We start from the raw sequence: 17,092 nt of genomic DNA, 5'->3' as shown, positions 1-17,092 counted from the left end.
ATTTCTATTAATTCACCCACCCATAAAGATTCTAATGTGTTCATCTTCACAATTTTTTTGGACCTTAACTAGATCGTTAACTAACAAATCAAAATTATCTCTTTTCATTAAACCAATTTGCTTTTTACTAGAAATTAAGACTCGAACTGTAAGTACACATATTTGAATGTTTAATTCCGCTAAACTGAAGTTCTTAATGATTTTACTACGACAGTATACAACTCTCGTATCGATATCGTCTCCAAAGACTCATTTAATATTATATAATCTGGACTACTTAAATCTATCTTTGTGTTGCCGTGCCTTCGTTAGTGTGTGATCTGATCACAGTTTTGTTGTAAAGATTATGTACTAAAGAAACTCTCATCCGGTCTTTGGATTGGCCCGATGTACGTGTAGCTAGTTTTCATAAAATTTGTTTTATCTCGAGATTATTCTTTATATTGTAGAAAATTGTAATCGCGATATTTCAATACTAATTAAAACTTACATGTTGATCTAAATGTGTATTAATATTTTTAACTCATTGATTTTTTTATCATAGAACAGCTCCGAGAAGCGTATGGTATATACATAATTCGACTTTAAAATATACAAGTAGATCAGCAAAAGGTGCCACTAACAAAACTCAAGTAATCTACATTCAAATAAATTGTTTGAATTCAATCTCCATAAAGTAACTGAGCTGCTCTGAACAGGTTTGTTACAATGCTGAATTTTTAGTCAAACACATTTTAATATAAGCAAAAACTATCATTATGTTAGTTCAAGTGAAAAAGACAATATTATAATCCCATCCATCAGACTCACAATCAGTTATACAAAAATTACTGTGCCAATGACGGCAATTTATTTATTGTGGCCAATGACCCTTGTATAAAGTAGTACTAATTATTTTACTAGAAATACTTGAACTTATGAAATTAACTATGAATACATGTATCTTTATCGAATAATGGCCGTTGTGATATCTTGAGTTCAGTCCGTGGTCAGAAACGCGGTGTACGTCACAACTGTAGTGGTCAACATCGGTCCTCCAATGTCGGACATGTCGCTCCTATCTGTTTCGATGCATTTGTCGTTTAAACACCGACCTGTAATAAATCAGGCACCATGTTAAATGCGACGTAACATCCTAATAACCAGTACGCGACACAGTAATACGAACCTTGCGCAGACGGGTGAATGTTCAATATTCCGAATCAAGAACTCTGGTAATGCCACCTGGCCTCAAAAGCTAATTTAAGCCTATCTCGAGTCCACTACGAACACTCTTCATTCAATACTTTAAATGAGATTCTTATCGCGTGTCCTTAAATAGATTAGTAGATTAATGATGCCTGTAATAATTAATAATGGATCGTGAATTTTACAACAACAATAAAAGAGCGGTTCGGTCACCATCGTAAACTGTACCTTGCAGTTTGTTGTTTTGAATTCTTCGACTTTACGATCCGTCAATGCGTTCCATATATTTACCTCGTCTTAATTACAGCGGTGTTATCGTCTTGGTTTTATTGCACTTCATTTTTAGGGTTCGGCCTACACGGATGCGCTCATCACATCCATCACGTACGTACAATGAGTTGTCTTGAATAATATCCTGTCCCCGCAACGCATTGGCGCTATTAAAATATCATTTCGAGCGTTATGATTTTATGCTGCTCACATCAACAAAGCAAACTGTTTGACAATCGATAATTCTACGCTGTCTGAACGCACCTGGGTCGTTATTATAAAATATAATTTTCGCAGAACCTTGCATCCTGTGTGGTTCGTTTTTCGCTCCATTAACAATATCGTTAATTTGATTCTTTATTTGACTAAAGAATGTTATTGGACGATTTAAAATCAAACGCGGTCCTGGCTTGGTTTTAGTAACATAATTGTATAATGATTCGATTCGGCTCTTCGCTAATAAATAACAAGAGGTCCTCCGTAGCTGTGTAAGTTGACTTTTTTTTTTTAAATTAAAAGCAGCCTGTCACTAGACTTTATTAATTAATTATTTGAATCATAGTGAACTGAAACCTAAATGCATTTCTCAGTTCTATGTCCGAGAATTTGGGCTTCACAGGTACGATCCATCTGGACTGGATTTTAAACAAAATTTAGGCTTATATGTTATAATATCACTAATGTAAAAATTAAGTCGGAGTCAAATAAAATTGTGAAATGAAGAATCAGTCGTCCCATTCGAAATCTAAAATTTGGTTATCATGACATTTACTCGTGTAGACCGTTAAAAATTATGTTCGCAAGATTTCACCTTTTTTATCTTCTTAATTGAAATTCATACAAGCATCATTCAGATTGACCTAATCAAATAAGACAGTTAAAAATAACGAACCCACTCGAGCCCAACTGGCTCGAAGTACAAGTTTTAAAAAGTTGAGCCCTTTTTAACAAAACAAAAAAAAAAACGAAAAGAGCCCCTAATTGATGCGTCGTCTTTGTTTAGTTTAATTCTAACATGCTTTTCCCATTAAAGTGGTCAGGAATCGGGTCTGTATAAGAGATAACGCCGACTCTTTACTCCTCACTTGTTATAATATTACCAGATTTAGCCCGGTCGCACCACAATTCAAACTATGGTTAAACTCGCGTTTACTGACAGTTACACGCACGCCGTACGGGACAAATAAGTATTCACGCGGTTCGCGATTCCTCCGAGTTTTTACTACGTCACAGTGTCCCGAGGGCGTTGGCGTCTCGCATTGAGAGTCGATATGTTGGAGCTAAGTGCTTAAGTGCTCGAAGGGGATTTGGTTTCATTGATGAATAAGCAATGGAAATTATTGTCAATCTGAGTATATCAGATATTTGTTTTTTTTTTACTTAATTATAATTTTTTTCGTTTCCTAATCTACAAAAAGAGATATATTTCTATTTTGTTTAGTATTTTTCCTGCAAAAGCTAGGTTATTAATTAATCAATGTCGTTGCTTTTAAGAGCTGTGGGATTATTAAAAACAAAAAATAACTTTATACCCTGATTTGATTTAATCAGCGAGTTAACTGTTTGGTGGAATCGATCGCGCGGCCTGTGAAGACACCTCGGCACCTTTGGTTAGTTTTATGGATTATCTTAGTTAACGTGTATTAACATGCGAAGCTGTGTCCGGTCGCGCGTCCCCTGCTCCTCCACGCCCACTCGCCTCTTATCAGCGACCACGGTCAATGCTCGATAATTTTATTACGGAAGTTTTGTCGAATTACTAAAAAGCCTTCTAGTTAAATTAAATGACGCTTCGATACATCGTTACGATTTATAAAAGTCGTCATTATTTCGATCTAGTTTTGAATGTAAATCACGATGCACAATAACATAATGAATATGAAGGCTTAGAAAGGGAGACGAAAGAGAAAACGTTAATGCCGAACATCGGAACAAACACTCCGGGCTCTCGAAAACTCCCCAATGTTTCAGGAATGACACTGTAAACAAAAGTATCATATAAGTTTATTAATTACACGGCCCCTCCGGCGCGAGACTCCATGAATATTAATTACTGGATACCAAAAAGCTTTAGAACGCTCAAGAAGGGAAAGTTTTACAAAGAGCCTTTATTATTTAAGAAGTAACGTCGATGCGGTGAAACGAATTATGCTCACAAGATGTTGTAGGGGGAAAATTTACTTTTAGCGTTCAATTATAGGGTTGATTTTGTTTTGGTGAGTACCATTTATCATAACTCGATAAGAAAGTGACGGAAGAAAGTCAATAGAGTAGGTGCTCGAGGGTGTAGGCTTTACATAGAACTGGTATAGCCCCGCCTTAATGAACAAATAACGACCAAATCCCACTTTCCAGTGTGACGGAAACCATTCATTGCATTTGTTTTAATTTGGTCTATAGTGTTTTGAACATTTCAATCCAAACTGACAGCCTAGATATGGTTTTACGACCTTAGTAAGTTTTAACAAAACAAAATAGATCATATAATTAATCTTCCTTGACGTTCCGTTTTTAATAATGCTGGGAAAACCTAAGAGACTAAGATAATCTGAGTCATCGAATGATTTTAGCATTAGTCAATATTAAATTAACAACAGCTTCGAACAAGTATCTTCAAATGATTTTCTTTACTTTATATTGTGTAAGTTCCAATCTAGGTATTGTCATGCTATAAAAAATATTTGACTATGTGAATAAACATCTTAATCTTTGCTTCGTTAGGAACTAATTTTACTGTAGGCTGAGCATGGTTTTTTCTATCATTACCGGTGTCAATTTGCAGAATGATTACTGTATTTTTGATCTGTCATTATTGAAAAATGATGCTTCATAAACGGTTTTTTTTAAATTTTTATTGCCCGTGTAGACAGATACGGCCCATCTGATGGTGAGTGGTTACCTTCGCCCATGAACTTCAGCAATGCAAGCGGCAGAACTAAGCCGCTGTCTATCATTAAGTACCCTCCACAAGCCTCGTTTGAAGAAGGATATGTCATAGCGCTAGGGAAACAACTTGGAGGGGACCTCATTTCAAAGCCGGATGGTACGTGGCAAAAAAATCTCTGGAAGCGCACTTTCGACGAACGCAGTGGCTACAGTTAGTATGGATCAGCTCTACTCCGGTGGCGGGCGTTGCGATGGTAAAAACGAGATGATGGTATCATCTCAAACAATTCTCCTAGTATTTATTCAAAGAATTAAATTTGGATTGTTGCCTAAGTCCGTAGCGCAGTAGTTATAGCGCCCCTGAGTGCAGGGCCGAGCGTCGTGGCTTTGATTCCCATATCGGGCAAACATTCATGTGACAAACAGGTTTGTAGGCTACCCGTCTCGGCGTGCTAAGTATGTTTCCTATTGTACCATCAGATAACCGTATGTGATTTATCCCAGATTATACATACTTATTTTGATAACGTAAAAAAAAATTATTTTCCATTTTTTTTATAAGAATAAATATGTTATGCATATGGCCACTTTGCCGGCCATTAACACGTTTTCAACAAAATAGCCACAAAATAAATCTATTTTATTTCGTTTTAGTTTAAACTTTAGTTGGGCTGCTTGCTTAATGTCCTGTGATACATTTAAATACGAGGACTTTTAGGAAATTTAAAATAGGAAGACGTTGGCGAATAAATGCGATGAAAATATCGTATGCGCGCTTATGTAATTTCAGAGACCTTCATATTTTGACTGTATTTTTGGACGAGATCACAGCTCAACGTATGTTAAGTAAGGGGAGTCTATAGATATCTATTTTTTTTCTCTTTTTTTTTCATTCTTAGATGGGTGAACGAGCTCACAGCCCACCCGATCTTAAGTGATTACTGGAACCCATAGACATCTTGAGATATATGTTCTCAGTATAGCTACAACGGCAGCCCCGCCCTTCAAACCGAAACGCATTACTGCTTCACGGCTGAAATAGACAGGTTAGTGGTACCTACCCGTGCGGACCCACAAGAGGTCTCACCACCAGTAATTAAGCAAATTATATTTTTGCGGGTTTGATTTTTATTACACTTGAGAGACGAGTTTGATGGGTTATTTATATTGATTGACGAATGATTCATCCCTGAAACTTGTGTCCTATCATATTTTATAATATGACACGAATGCAGCAACATATATAAGTGTCTATATACCAATACGTGAAATAAAAACTTTGTACCCCTTTTTACAAAAAATGCGCGGACGGAGGACTATGAAATTTCCCACTCTTATAGAGAAAATAGAAAAATAGTACAAAATGCTACTTTTTTTTAAATTATTCATAAACAACACATTAAATCAATAAAAACACATTACACGTACTACCATGTATTTGCAACACACACACGCATGAGTATACTCTTTTGTTTATTGTAAAACTTTTGTTATTGCTTAAAATCTGTGGTCAAATTGAGAATAGATTGGTATTGTTTGTCTTTCATATTATTTGTCTATAGCGTAGTCTTGGCGAAATCTGTGATTATAGAATTATAATAGTCTTTGACAATAGAACCGTAATAATGTTCAAACTTATAATTTCAATTAAATATAGTCGAATTTCGACTACTGGGGGATCACTAGTATTAAATTATAAAGGGGTTTTTTCATACTTATCTATCTATCTATCTATGATAGTAGTATATTGCGATTTTGTATAAAATACATTTGTATTTGTATGACGTAAAGCACATTGAATATATCAACAAGTAATAGGTACGTCTTTTTTCTTTTACTTTTCTTATTGTCTTTGTAGGTGCATAGGCAAAGGGCTGACTTAGTGGTGAGTGAAATCACGTTCAAGAAACACCGTGGATGAAAGCTAATTCCAATGCCAGGATCTCTGGATACGCACTGTGTATGAACGCAGCGTTTCTAGGTAATAATAGCAAACTCTGCTCTGCTCGGCTGCTATTGTAACATGGGATTTGAGCTCTAGTATCGCCGCGTCGATCGATAAGAGCAGGCCGGACATCTAGCTTTTTGGACCATCATGACTTCTATTTATGACTAATCATTTTTATTTCAATTTTTTTTATTGCTTATATCGGTAGACGAGTTTTCAGACCACCTGGTATTAAGTGATAACTGGAGCCCACAGACATCTACAACCTATTTATTTTTTTTCTGGGCCGAGTCCCCGCTCCTAGTGGGCGCGCGGGGTATGTGGGACTTGACGATCTGCAAGGTGTTGGGAGCAGACCGCGGGCCCAAGGAATTTTAGGGCCCACCCACCAAACGACTCCCTTGCACTCTTATACCCGACGTCCGATCTCCGTCCGGGGTCAAAACCCGGTCATAGTAGGGGGGTTCCCGCGGTCAACACTACAACCAGACACGGGGCGCCACCCCGAGGAAGCCGACCGACGGGTCGTCGAGGCGAGTCGACGACCAACGACGTCAGTCACCGCGGTACGGCGGCCCTACCAGGCCGCCCAAGTGATGCCGCTGGTGTTCCAGGATACCCCGCTGCGCCAGAACCAGCCTGCCGGGTCGGAACACGATACACCGCCGACCGGGTTGCTCTTCCACAGTATGTTCGACGATGAAAATGCGGACCGCATCGCAGTCCGCAGCCGCCGACGCGCCGTCCCGTCCTCCTGGTGCCAGCGAGCTAGAGTGACGGTAGCGTGCGGCGCAGCCTCAACCCCCTTAGATCGCCCGTGACCATCACAGGAAGGAGACTGCCTCCAGACATCTACAACCTTGAGTTATGAGTTCTAAGGTCTCAGTAAAGTTACAATGACTACCCCGCCCTTCAAACCCAAACGCATTAGTGCTTCACGGCTGAAATAGGCAGGTTAGTGGTACCTACCCGAGCGGACTCACAAGAAGTCCCACCACCAGTAATAAAGCAAATTATATTTTTGCGGGTTTGATTTTTATTACACGATGTTATTTTCCTTCATCTTGGAAGTCAATCGTGAACATTTGGTAGGTACCTACGTATTTCATTAGAAAAATTGGTACCCGCCTGCGGGATTCGAACACCGATGCATCGCTAGATACGAATGCCACGAAGATTTCTTCAATTGTTTTATACTTGTATTACCGTTTATGTTACTTGATAATATATGTCAAGAATATAGGTTCAGTCTAAGTTTAATTAATTAATCTAAATCATTTAGGAACTTAATCTACTATCTTAACAGCAAAACTGAAATAAAATATTTGAATTAATTTCAATTTTAATTTAGTCACTAATAATAAAATCCAAAATGAATAAAATCTTATCATAAAAGATTGTACAGTGACGAGCAAACATTTGTGCTAAATATAGGTACTTGTTAATGTTGATTGATGAGTGCTTTAGTCGCAACAAATTCTTTTTTTTTTTTATTATACATCAACCCTAATTAGAGGCATCTAAAAAAGCAATAAATTTATTAACATAACTTCATTAATCTAATATCAAAATGACTAATAAACATAAGACGCTAGCCAGGCCGGCAAGAGAGTGGAGTACGGAGAGTTATTATTTAAAGTAATTAGTTAATTATCACGGTGTCAGGTCGGGGTACCCTCTTAACAGTTAGGGCTACAAGGAATTAAGCTCGGAGCTAATGTTAACACGCGCATACGCGGCGGCGATTGTGAGACCCGGAGCCAAGGACCCCCGCCGCGGTATTTATGACCCTGTACCTAAGTTTTGGCGCGCACACACCCGAACTATGACTGCTAACATTGTTACTTTTACCCCTCACTTTAACGTCATTAGTTGGTACGAGATTTCGTACGTAAGCGTAATGTGTGTTTGTTTTCATAACTCACCAACCCATAGTGTTTTCAGACGCCCTTTATTACTCGCGGCTGTTTAATCGTTGTGGGAAACTAATGTTTTGACTCGGCATTATTCTTATTTTTTTTTTTATTTATTGACATAATACACTTTTATGACGTAAGCAGATGCTTAGCGAAAACCTTTGTATTTTGTACGCGATAAATAACGCTTCATGAATTATATTATGTAAGTTTATAACCGCGCACGCACTTCAATAATGAAATCTGAGGATTCATTAAAAGTAAAATATTACATCTTAATAGTCTAGCTGATAACAAACAAACAGACAAGTACATACGTAATGTAGACTTTTATTGGGTAATTAACAGTGGTTCTTTATCTTAACTCTCATATAAGCAGTAAAAAGAAATTCATCACGTTTTTATACGAGCGCTTTAAACAGACGGCAAACGTCGGAGTTGTAGTAAAGCCGTGCGCCTTAAAATTCATAACTTTTAATTAACTGGAATGCTAACACAATTACAGGGTTTATAGTCGTATCAAATTTTCCGAAACGGACCGTTCGCCATCGTAAAATGTGAGAATGATTACAAATTTTAAAACAAAGCATTGTAACGTTGAATTTAGTGTTGCAAGCAGCTGGCTACGCGTTTAAGGGAAGCTTTAGGGCTCGTTCTAAGCTGAGAATGGGCCGTTGCTTTGGCTCAGTTTGCTCGAGTCTGTGTTAATTTGTCGCGACAAAGCGAACAGATGTTACTTACGCCGCTACCACGCTACCACCCTGAGATTTCATTACTTTCTAGAAACGTTCTCCATTAATTACTTTGCTTACAAATACGACGCTCACTTAATTTTACTATACATCGCCTTGTTCATTGATTGCCGATTCAAATTTTGTATTTAATTGTTCATTCGTTTGCTTTGAAGTATTTTATTCATCTTATAAATGTTATATTGGAATTAAGATCAATTAGCCAACGATTTCAGTTGAGTAATATTGGTTATCAGTTTCATACAATCACATGAATTTCACAATCACACCATAGAAGCAGCCCACGTCAGTAAATAGAAATATTCTCTAATAACTGTATGTAGGTACTCAAGTCGAATGTATTACTTAATTTATTAAGCTATCAGCGATAATACGTCTTGCTACCTTTGGATGTAATTTAATAATTTCTGTAGAATCTAAAAGCATTAAAAACGTTGACTTCAAAAATAAAGCGATTAGATATTCATCAATTCGTTTATTGTATTCTATATATGAGTCGACTATTATCAAAGCCGGCAATGTGACTTTTGGACAATTATTGGTAAATCAGAAAAACGAATTATTGACTTTGTATTCTATTGGCAGTCACAAAACTCTTCTGAACGACATCTTAGATAAATAACAGGTTAAGTATTAACCTTTATTTAATGCAGGTTTTGAACCGTATTCTTTGAAGGAGACGATTATATTCAAATCAATCTGTATTGACATATCAATAACATTTTTTTGTCCAAATGCACAGATTGCCACCTTTGATAATAGACGACTCATATCTTATATTACAACATGTATAACATATAATATATAATCCAATCGTCGCTTCAACGTGTTGCTATATATCACCTATAACTTAAATACCTGTTAGTTTTATTGAAACTAATTGAAACATCTTTGGATTCATGTCAAGATTTTCTAAAAGAACGACGCACAAACATCAGGGGTATGAAAGGTTACCAAAAAAAATTGGATATTTTCGATGACCATGCGAAGTCTTGGAATTGATATTAAAATTGTTTTCAAACCTAACATAACGCCGAGTATCGTCTAGGCTATTTACGCTGAAACTTTATTCGGTACGAGGGCGTAACAAATTCAAACAAAGCGTCGTCGGTAAGTTTGAAGCGGCTTTATGCTACATAATACGAAGGTACTTATTACAATCCCGCTCGATCCCATTTACCCGCCTCTTTATTCCAGCCGCAGTCGGTGGCGCGACAACAAAGCGCGAATCACGAAAGCAGCCCCGACCTCCCGATTTCCGACACTAATCCTCAAATCCTAAGGTTTGTTAAATCAAATAAGTTCTCGCTTCGTAATTTAAGCGGTCGAATTTACATTCGAACTAGATTTATCTCGCTGTCGCCGTCTTCGGCCGAAAATTTTAATAACAAAATAACTTGCCAACTTCGTCTCGTCAAATATAATGGCAAAGTTGGAAGTAATAAGACAAAATTTTATGCATAACAAGGGGAGCCCTTCGCGAGGGACGGGCGAGAGGCGGCAGGGCGAGGAGGGTTAGCACTTGTCGGCTGCCTAGACAGAAATGAAATGTCGGGCCTCATGAAGATGAACAACTTCGTTTTAACAAATATAAATCTCCTGTTCGTCTTGTTGAGTTTTTCTTACGGCTCGTAGGTACTTTACGCAATATTAATTTTACTTACGGTCTATTTCGTGTCAGGCAATTATCCTATCGTTAAACTTCGATGTAGGTACTTACAATCTTTGTACTACACTAAGTTTACTAAAGTAAAAAAAAAAACGAAGAACTGAGCATTTGCGGGCGATATTTAGCATCATCCGTTCTCTGGTCTCGGGCACCATCTGCAACCGAATTTACATACAACAACAAAATATATTAAAATCCTGTCATCGCGATCCAAGACACAGTTGCGAGCCGTCATTGACACCGGGCGCGGGTGATTAGCCGGGGTAGGAGGGGGAGGAGGCTTGCGACAAGGAAAAAGGGCTACCCAGCAATAATTACTTTATATACCCCCTGTGAATAATTACTCGGGCCAGAGATCAATTAGACGGAAACCCCGAATTAAACCCTGTTTAATGAGCCGGCAAATTTTTATTTAGTAATATCGGTAATTTAACGGATAAATGCGTGTTCCTTACCTTAAATATAACAAATACAGAGTAAAAAAAAATGCTGTCGCACAACTTGTTAACTTTTTTAGAATGTGCATGTCAATACGGAGATGAAAGTTGCTAAGATCGATTTAAATTGGTATTGAAGCCTCTACAAGTTTTGATGTCGAAAACTCGTCGAAAACTCATAAATTACATTTCATTACGTCTCTTATCGCATCCATTCGAGAACCTCATTTGTTTTGAGTCTCTTAACAAAAAGTTCCTGTTGTTTATTGGCCTCGTACCGGGATGGAGCGTGCAAAAAGGCCTGCACGTTATCGATTCTGTCACAAGTCGTAAAGCATTTTTTTCCACTTCCTATACCAAACGACGTAACGTCTTAACATATGGCAAACTAAATTATGTCACCTACACTTAAGCGACAGCAAAATAAAAATGTCCAAACATTTGTATACATTAAACAAATTTATCATCCCCGTTTCATTTGTAAAAGCGCTGGATTGAAAGGAAGCAGCTCGGCGCACATGGGAGCCCTCAAATCCCGAACGTATTATTTTTTTCAATATCACCTCACACGCTCTATACTACAAGATAACGAAATTCACGACAATCGGATGAATGTTCGCGCCGCGTGAAATCAAGACTTTTGTCACGAAAATATACTGTCAGAGAACGTTGGGTGAGGCGACGCGGGACGAGCGAACACATGTATGTGGGCAGACGAGGGTACGTTATATCTGAGTATACCTGTCAAAATATGACGACTCTCATTCAACTACAGATGTCACTATTGTCATCGTGCTAATCTAATTTGGAATCGTAGACCGTGAAAGTGAGCGATTAACACATTTTCGTTGCGAATCGGGAGGCTGTCAGTCGCGTTGCGTAATCCGTGACAGGAGATTGGCAGTGTCTATAGGGTATGAGCTTATAGCAGCCGGCATGTACGCGTGATGCCTGAACTGCAATGTCCGTGCGTGATCCACTCGGATAGCGTTATCATGCACTCTACTTATTACTAATCTACATCAATTAGTTCCATAAGTTGCTCAGAAGAATTGACTACAAATACATATAAGCTTTTAGTCGATTCAGATATTTACAACTTCTAGTGGTAGTCGAAATTCGACTATGAATAATTGAAATTATAAGTTTGTACACTATTATGATTCTATTGTCAAAGACTATTATACTTCTACGAGTATAATCACAGATCTCACCAAGGTTAGACTTTAGACAAATATTAATAAAGACAAACAATATTAGTCTATTCTCAATTTGACTACAGATTATAAGCATCTATATATTAATACGTGAAGCAAAAACTTTGTATCCCTTTTTACGAAAATTGCGCGGACGGAGGAGTATGAAATTTTCCACACTTATAGAAAATATAGAGAAGAAGTGCACAATGCTAATTTTTTTTTTTAAATAATGCAATAAAGATACATTAAATCAATAAAGAAAACATTACACACACTACATACCATGTATTTGACGCAACACGCATGCATACTATTTATTGTCAAACTTTTGTTCTTGACGTCTGTTGTCAAATTGAGATTAATTATTGTTTGTCTTTGTTAATATTTTTTATAGTGTAGTCCTGGCGAATGTGTGATTATAGAAGTATAAAATACAATCATAATAGTGTACAAACTTACAATTCCAATTAGTTACTGTCGAATTTCGACTACTGCGGGACCTCTACTTAAGAAAATTTGACTATAAACCATTAGTACCTATGCATGCGTGTGTCTGTCAAATGTCTGTGTAATGCTTTTTTTTTGCTTAAAGTTAAGTTAAGTTAAGTTTATGCATAATTTAAAAAAATATTACCATTCTGCACTCATTCTCTATATTCTTTATAAGTGTGGGAAATTTCATACTCCTCCGTCCGCGCAATTTTCGTAAAAAGGGGTACAAAGTTTTTGCTTCACGTATTGATATATAGATAGGATATGTATACATAATATTATGAATTTGAATGTATGTCTTTGGACTCCGCTAAAGTACAAACACCGGTAGTGCCTAAAAAAACATTTACTCGACTATTGCAATGGATATTATAACGAAAAAGAAAGTTTTGCATCTGGATTTAAAAATCGTAACACATGTATATGACTTGGTTTCGTTTAACCTTGTTTGCTGTTCTAAGCTCCCTGGAGACATAGCATCATGATCCTGTTTTGTTTTTAGCTGCAGCTGTACAACAAACCTCGGCGGTGGAACACGTGACGCTGAGCCCATATTAGTAACTTCAGGAGACACAAAATTTTATGAGCTATTTTATTATAGCTATATAATATTTAGTTTTTTTTTATTATTGCCCGTGTAGGCAGAGGAACATACGGCCCGCCTGATTGTAAGTGGTTACCGTCGCCCATGGACTTCAGCAATGCCAGGGGCAAAGCCAAGCCGCTGCCTACCGTTAAGTACTCTCCCCAAGCCTCAACATATCTTAACACAACATATTATAATTTTAACATATTTCAAAACAATTCGTATACTTAACCATTCATGGTTATTTCATTTACTGGTTAGGACCTCTTGTGAGTCCGCACGGGCAGGTACCACCGCCCCGCCTATTTCTGCCGTGAAGCAGTAATGCGTTTTGGTTTGAAGGGTGGGGCAGCCGTTGTAACTATACTGAGACCTTAGAACTTATATCTCAAGGTGTGTGGCACATTTACGTTGTAGAAGTCGTCGTGGCCTAAAGGATAAGACTTCCGGTGCATTCGTGTTGAAGCGATGCAACGGTGTTCGAATCCCGCAGGCGGGTACCAATTTTTGTAATGAAATACGTACTCGACAAATGTTCACGATTCACTTCCACGGTGAAGGAACAACATCGTGTAATAAAAATCAAACCCGCAAAATTATAATTTGCGTAATTACTGGTGGTAGGACCACTTATGAGTCCGCGCGGATAGGTACCACCGCCCTGCCTATTTCTGCCGTGAAGCAGTAATGCGTTTCGGTTTGAAGGGTGGGGCAGCCGTTGTAACTATACTTAGACTTTAGAGACTTTAGACTTTAGAACTAGTAACCACTTAACACCAGGTGGGCTGTGAGCTCGTCCAACTATCTAAGCAATAAAATAAAAAAAACATTAAATATTCAAGAGTAAAAAATCAATATGGTGCTTTAAAAAGCAACGTAACTCGATATCAATCCTAGACTAGTCCACTAAAAACGAAATTCTGTTATAAATGATTCCTCCCCAATACATTTGTAAGATACGGCTACTTAGTAAAATTAGAGGGTAGGGGAGAAGTGCCACACAAAAGTTATTTAGATGTTTACGTGTGCATCGTTGCATTAAATAAGCAACACATCCTCGCGGGGGGCGGCCCGAGTCGAACCTGGGACAATGATATCGCGACACCCGGCCCTATCGCGTCGCAACTAACATGATTAACTTTTATATTGGCAAGCGCAGCCGCTCGCTCGCATGCCGATTTCATTCCATTGTGTTCACTATCACACATATTCATATTAGAATTGAAAAACATTAAAACATTTTTCGTGAATTAGGAGAATCGTGAAAGAGTAATGCATTCACTACCGCACGTGGGTTCGTATAGTAAATTATGGCCGCACATATCAAGTCGAACAGTGTCTTAATTGAATTGAGGAATATATCTCGGTGAACATTAGTCACGATTAGGGTAGGCGTCTGTGTGTTATGGCATTGATACAGATGTCTCTGGGGTGCCGGGAGATGCGGCGTCGCGAGGTCGATCTAATGCCGAGATAATACTCGACAGAGGAGTTAATTGCAAGCAGTGCACCGCATTCAGACTACGGGGAGTCGCTCGCTCCCTCGGGACGGGCCCCGCACGACACTGTCACTCCCGGGCCTGTCGACCTCCCAATCATTCACTCCTAATGGAAATCCATCTGCGTCGTCTGAAATACATAAAATTCAAATGTACCACTAGAAAAGAAAGCGATCGTGGACGAAAAAAAAAAAAACCAACAGAGATATTTGGCGAACAGTGTCCGCCCGGAACAATAGCGAAACCACCAACGCCGATGTTCGACTTCCCGCAGTGCGACTTATGAATAGAATAATGCGTTGCTACACAAAACCCGTGCGCGGAGAATCTCATCAATCAACGTGTTTAGAAATGTTTCATTAGTAAGCATTAAGATGTTTGCTTACATGTCCGAATGTTGTCTAAGGTAATGCGGACGGATTCCGTGAAATAAGGGTCGATGTATGAAATAATTGTTGTGAAGATGTCAGATGACAATGGCTCAAGGCAGAATAATCGCACGATTCCGTGTTGCGCAGAGAGCGTGGCACGCTGTAGGAGTCTCGAAGACTGCTGTGACAACGCGTCATAACGCATTCAATTCTACCTATTAGTGTAGGTATTCATTCTGTTGTGCTCATATTTTCAAATAACTACGAGTCTATTATTACACCGAAAATAGATCTAAATAAGCCATTCTATGACGGCGACTGTTCCGATAACTGCAATCAAGATAGTCTTTTTTTATCGCGCTTATAGGTACAGTACCCGGCGATAAATATTGCACATCGACCGTGGGAAAGAGACGGTTAATTTTTGCTTTGTATCTGTCGCACATTACCTAATTGATGTTTAGTCTCCATATATACGGGATCGTTAGTGTTTCATCTGCACGTCCTTACGGATCCATCAGATCCAATAACCTTTGCATTAGACGCCTTCAGCTCTAACACTAGGAGCAGGCTTAGAGATCTCGGTAACCGTACTCGTCGAACTCGACAAAGAGTTCGCCGTGCAACCTAACCCATGAATCAGCTCGCTGAGTTTCTCGCCGGATCTTCTCAGCGGGTCGCGATTCCGATGCGGTAGTAGATTCATTCGCGAAGCAGCTACTCTTGAGCTGTTAGGTCTCCTTCGGAGGCGCTCGGGTAGCTATTAGCAAATCCCACCCCTCTTGGCTGAGCCTTTGCTCGCCCATCAGTAATCCTTCAATAATAAAAAAAAAAAAAAAGTTTCTTCGGACACAGGTAACGCACTAAAACAAAAACAAAATTAGACGACTGTCTCTTTCTAAATATCGATGTGCAATATTTATTGCCTGGTACTGTAAAGGAGTTCATGTCTGATGCGTTGGTTATAACTCAAACAAGAGCGAAGTCTGAGGTCTCATCAAATCTTATTTGTAGATAGCTATTTCGTGCTTACCAATTAAATAACAAGTAAATGTTTGAAACATAATAATCGAACAAGTAAACTTATTAAAACAAAATATAATACATAATCGAAATTTATTAAATTATATTATTAATTACAAAAATGTTCTTGATATCATTCACGCGCCTTACGCCTGCGATGACCATTATACTGAAAATTCACGCCATGCGTTGCCGCGCGTATACTTAAAGGCGTTTGTCATGGTCGGCACTTTTATTTGAAGAGCAGAATAAACAATGAATATACAAACAATGGGAAACAAGCCTTGGTTCATATTGAGCAAAATAGTTTATTTTAGCCGGCGTACATGGACGCATACCACTTACTGTATCGAAATAATCTTTCGAAAATTAAACCCAAACATTTTTTTAGTGCATTAATTTTGCTTCAGGATTTTGGCAGCTTAAGCTTGGAGAAAATGAAAGGAAATTTTTGAAACATGGAATGTAAAACTCAACAGAATAACAAATCTCTGGTATCATTTACTTACCTTAAGACAAAATTAATTTAGTTATACTATAAATTAAATTCCATTCTGAATTAAAGTCACTACTAATATTTATTCTGCTTTTGAATATATAGATTTTTTTTGTCAATTTAGTCTCCTTTTAAAACATATAAAACAGTTGAAATGTTTTAGTCAAAAAACGAACCAAGCGACGTCTTTTCATGATGTCGGCGCCACGCCGTGGGGATGTGAGTGGGCCCTTATTGAATTTAATATTGTGTCGTCGCGCCGAGACCACAAATATTGTGAATACATTGAAACGCCGTATATATTTTTTTCAACTCCACTTGATAGAATTTGCTAACACTAGCCCTAGCAAGTGCTTCGCA

The 17,092-nt window shown here is 38.1% G+C and overlaps 2 long non-coding RNA genes across 2 annotated transcripts in view; one reads left to right on the top strand and one right to left on the bottom strand.

Moving 5' to 3' along the window:
- Window positions 1–16,795, top strand: part of LOC134198872 (uncharacterized) — a 49,320-nt gene extending 32,525 nt beyond the window's left edge. Inside the window, exons 3-4 of the long non-coding RNA XR_009973133.1 lie at window positions 10,158–10,243; window positions 16,647–16,795. This is a non-coding gene — a long non-coding RNA (uncharacterized LOC134198872). The remainder of the gene's footprint in view (window positions 1–10,157; window positions 10,244–16,646) is intronic.
- Window positions 628–8,473, bottom strand: LOC110385847 (uncharacterized). Its single transcript, XR_002431102.3, has 4 exons — window positions 8,218–8,473; window positions 1,417–1,625; window positions 1,169–1,340; window positions 628–1,094 (listed from the first exon to the last, which is right to left on the bottom strand). It is a non-coding gene; the product is annotated as an uncharacterized LOC110385847 (long non-coding RNA).
- Window positions 16,796–17,092: the final 297 nt, after the last annotated feature.

The sequence above is a fragment of the Bombyx mori genome, chromosome 1 (assembly GCF_030269925.1).
Source record: "Bombyx mori chromosome 1, ASM3026992v2".
Taxonomy (NCBI): Eukaryota; Metazoa; Arthropoda; class Insecta; order Lepidoptera; family Bombycidae; genus Bombyx; species Bombyx mori.
This window is presented reverse-complemented; position numbering and strand designations above follow the sequence as displayed.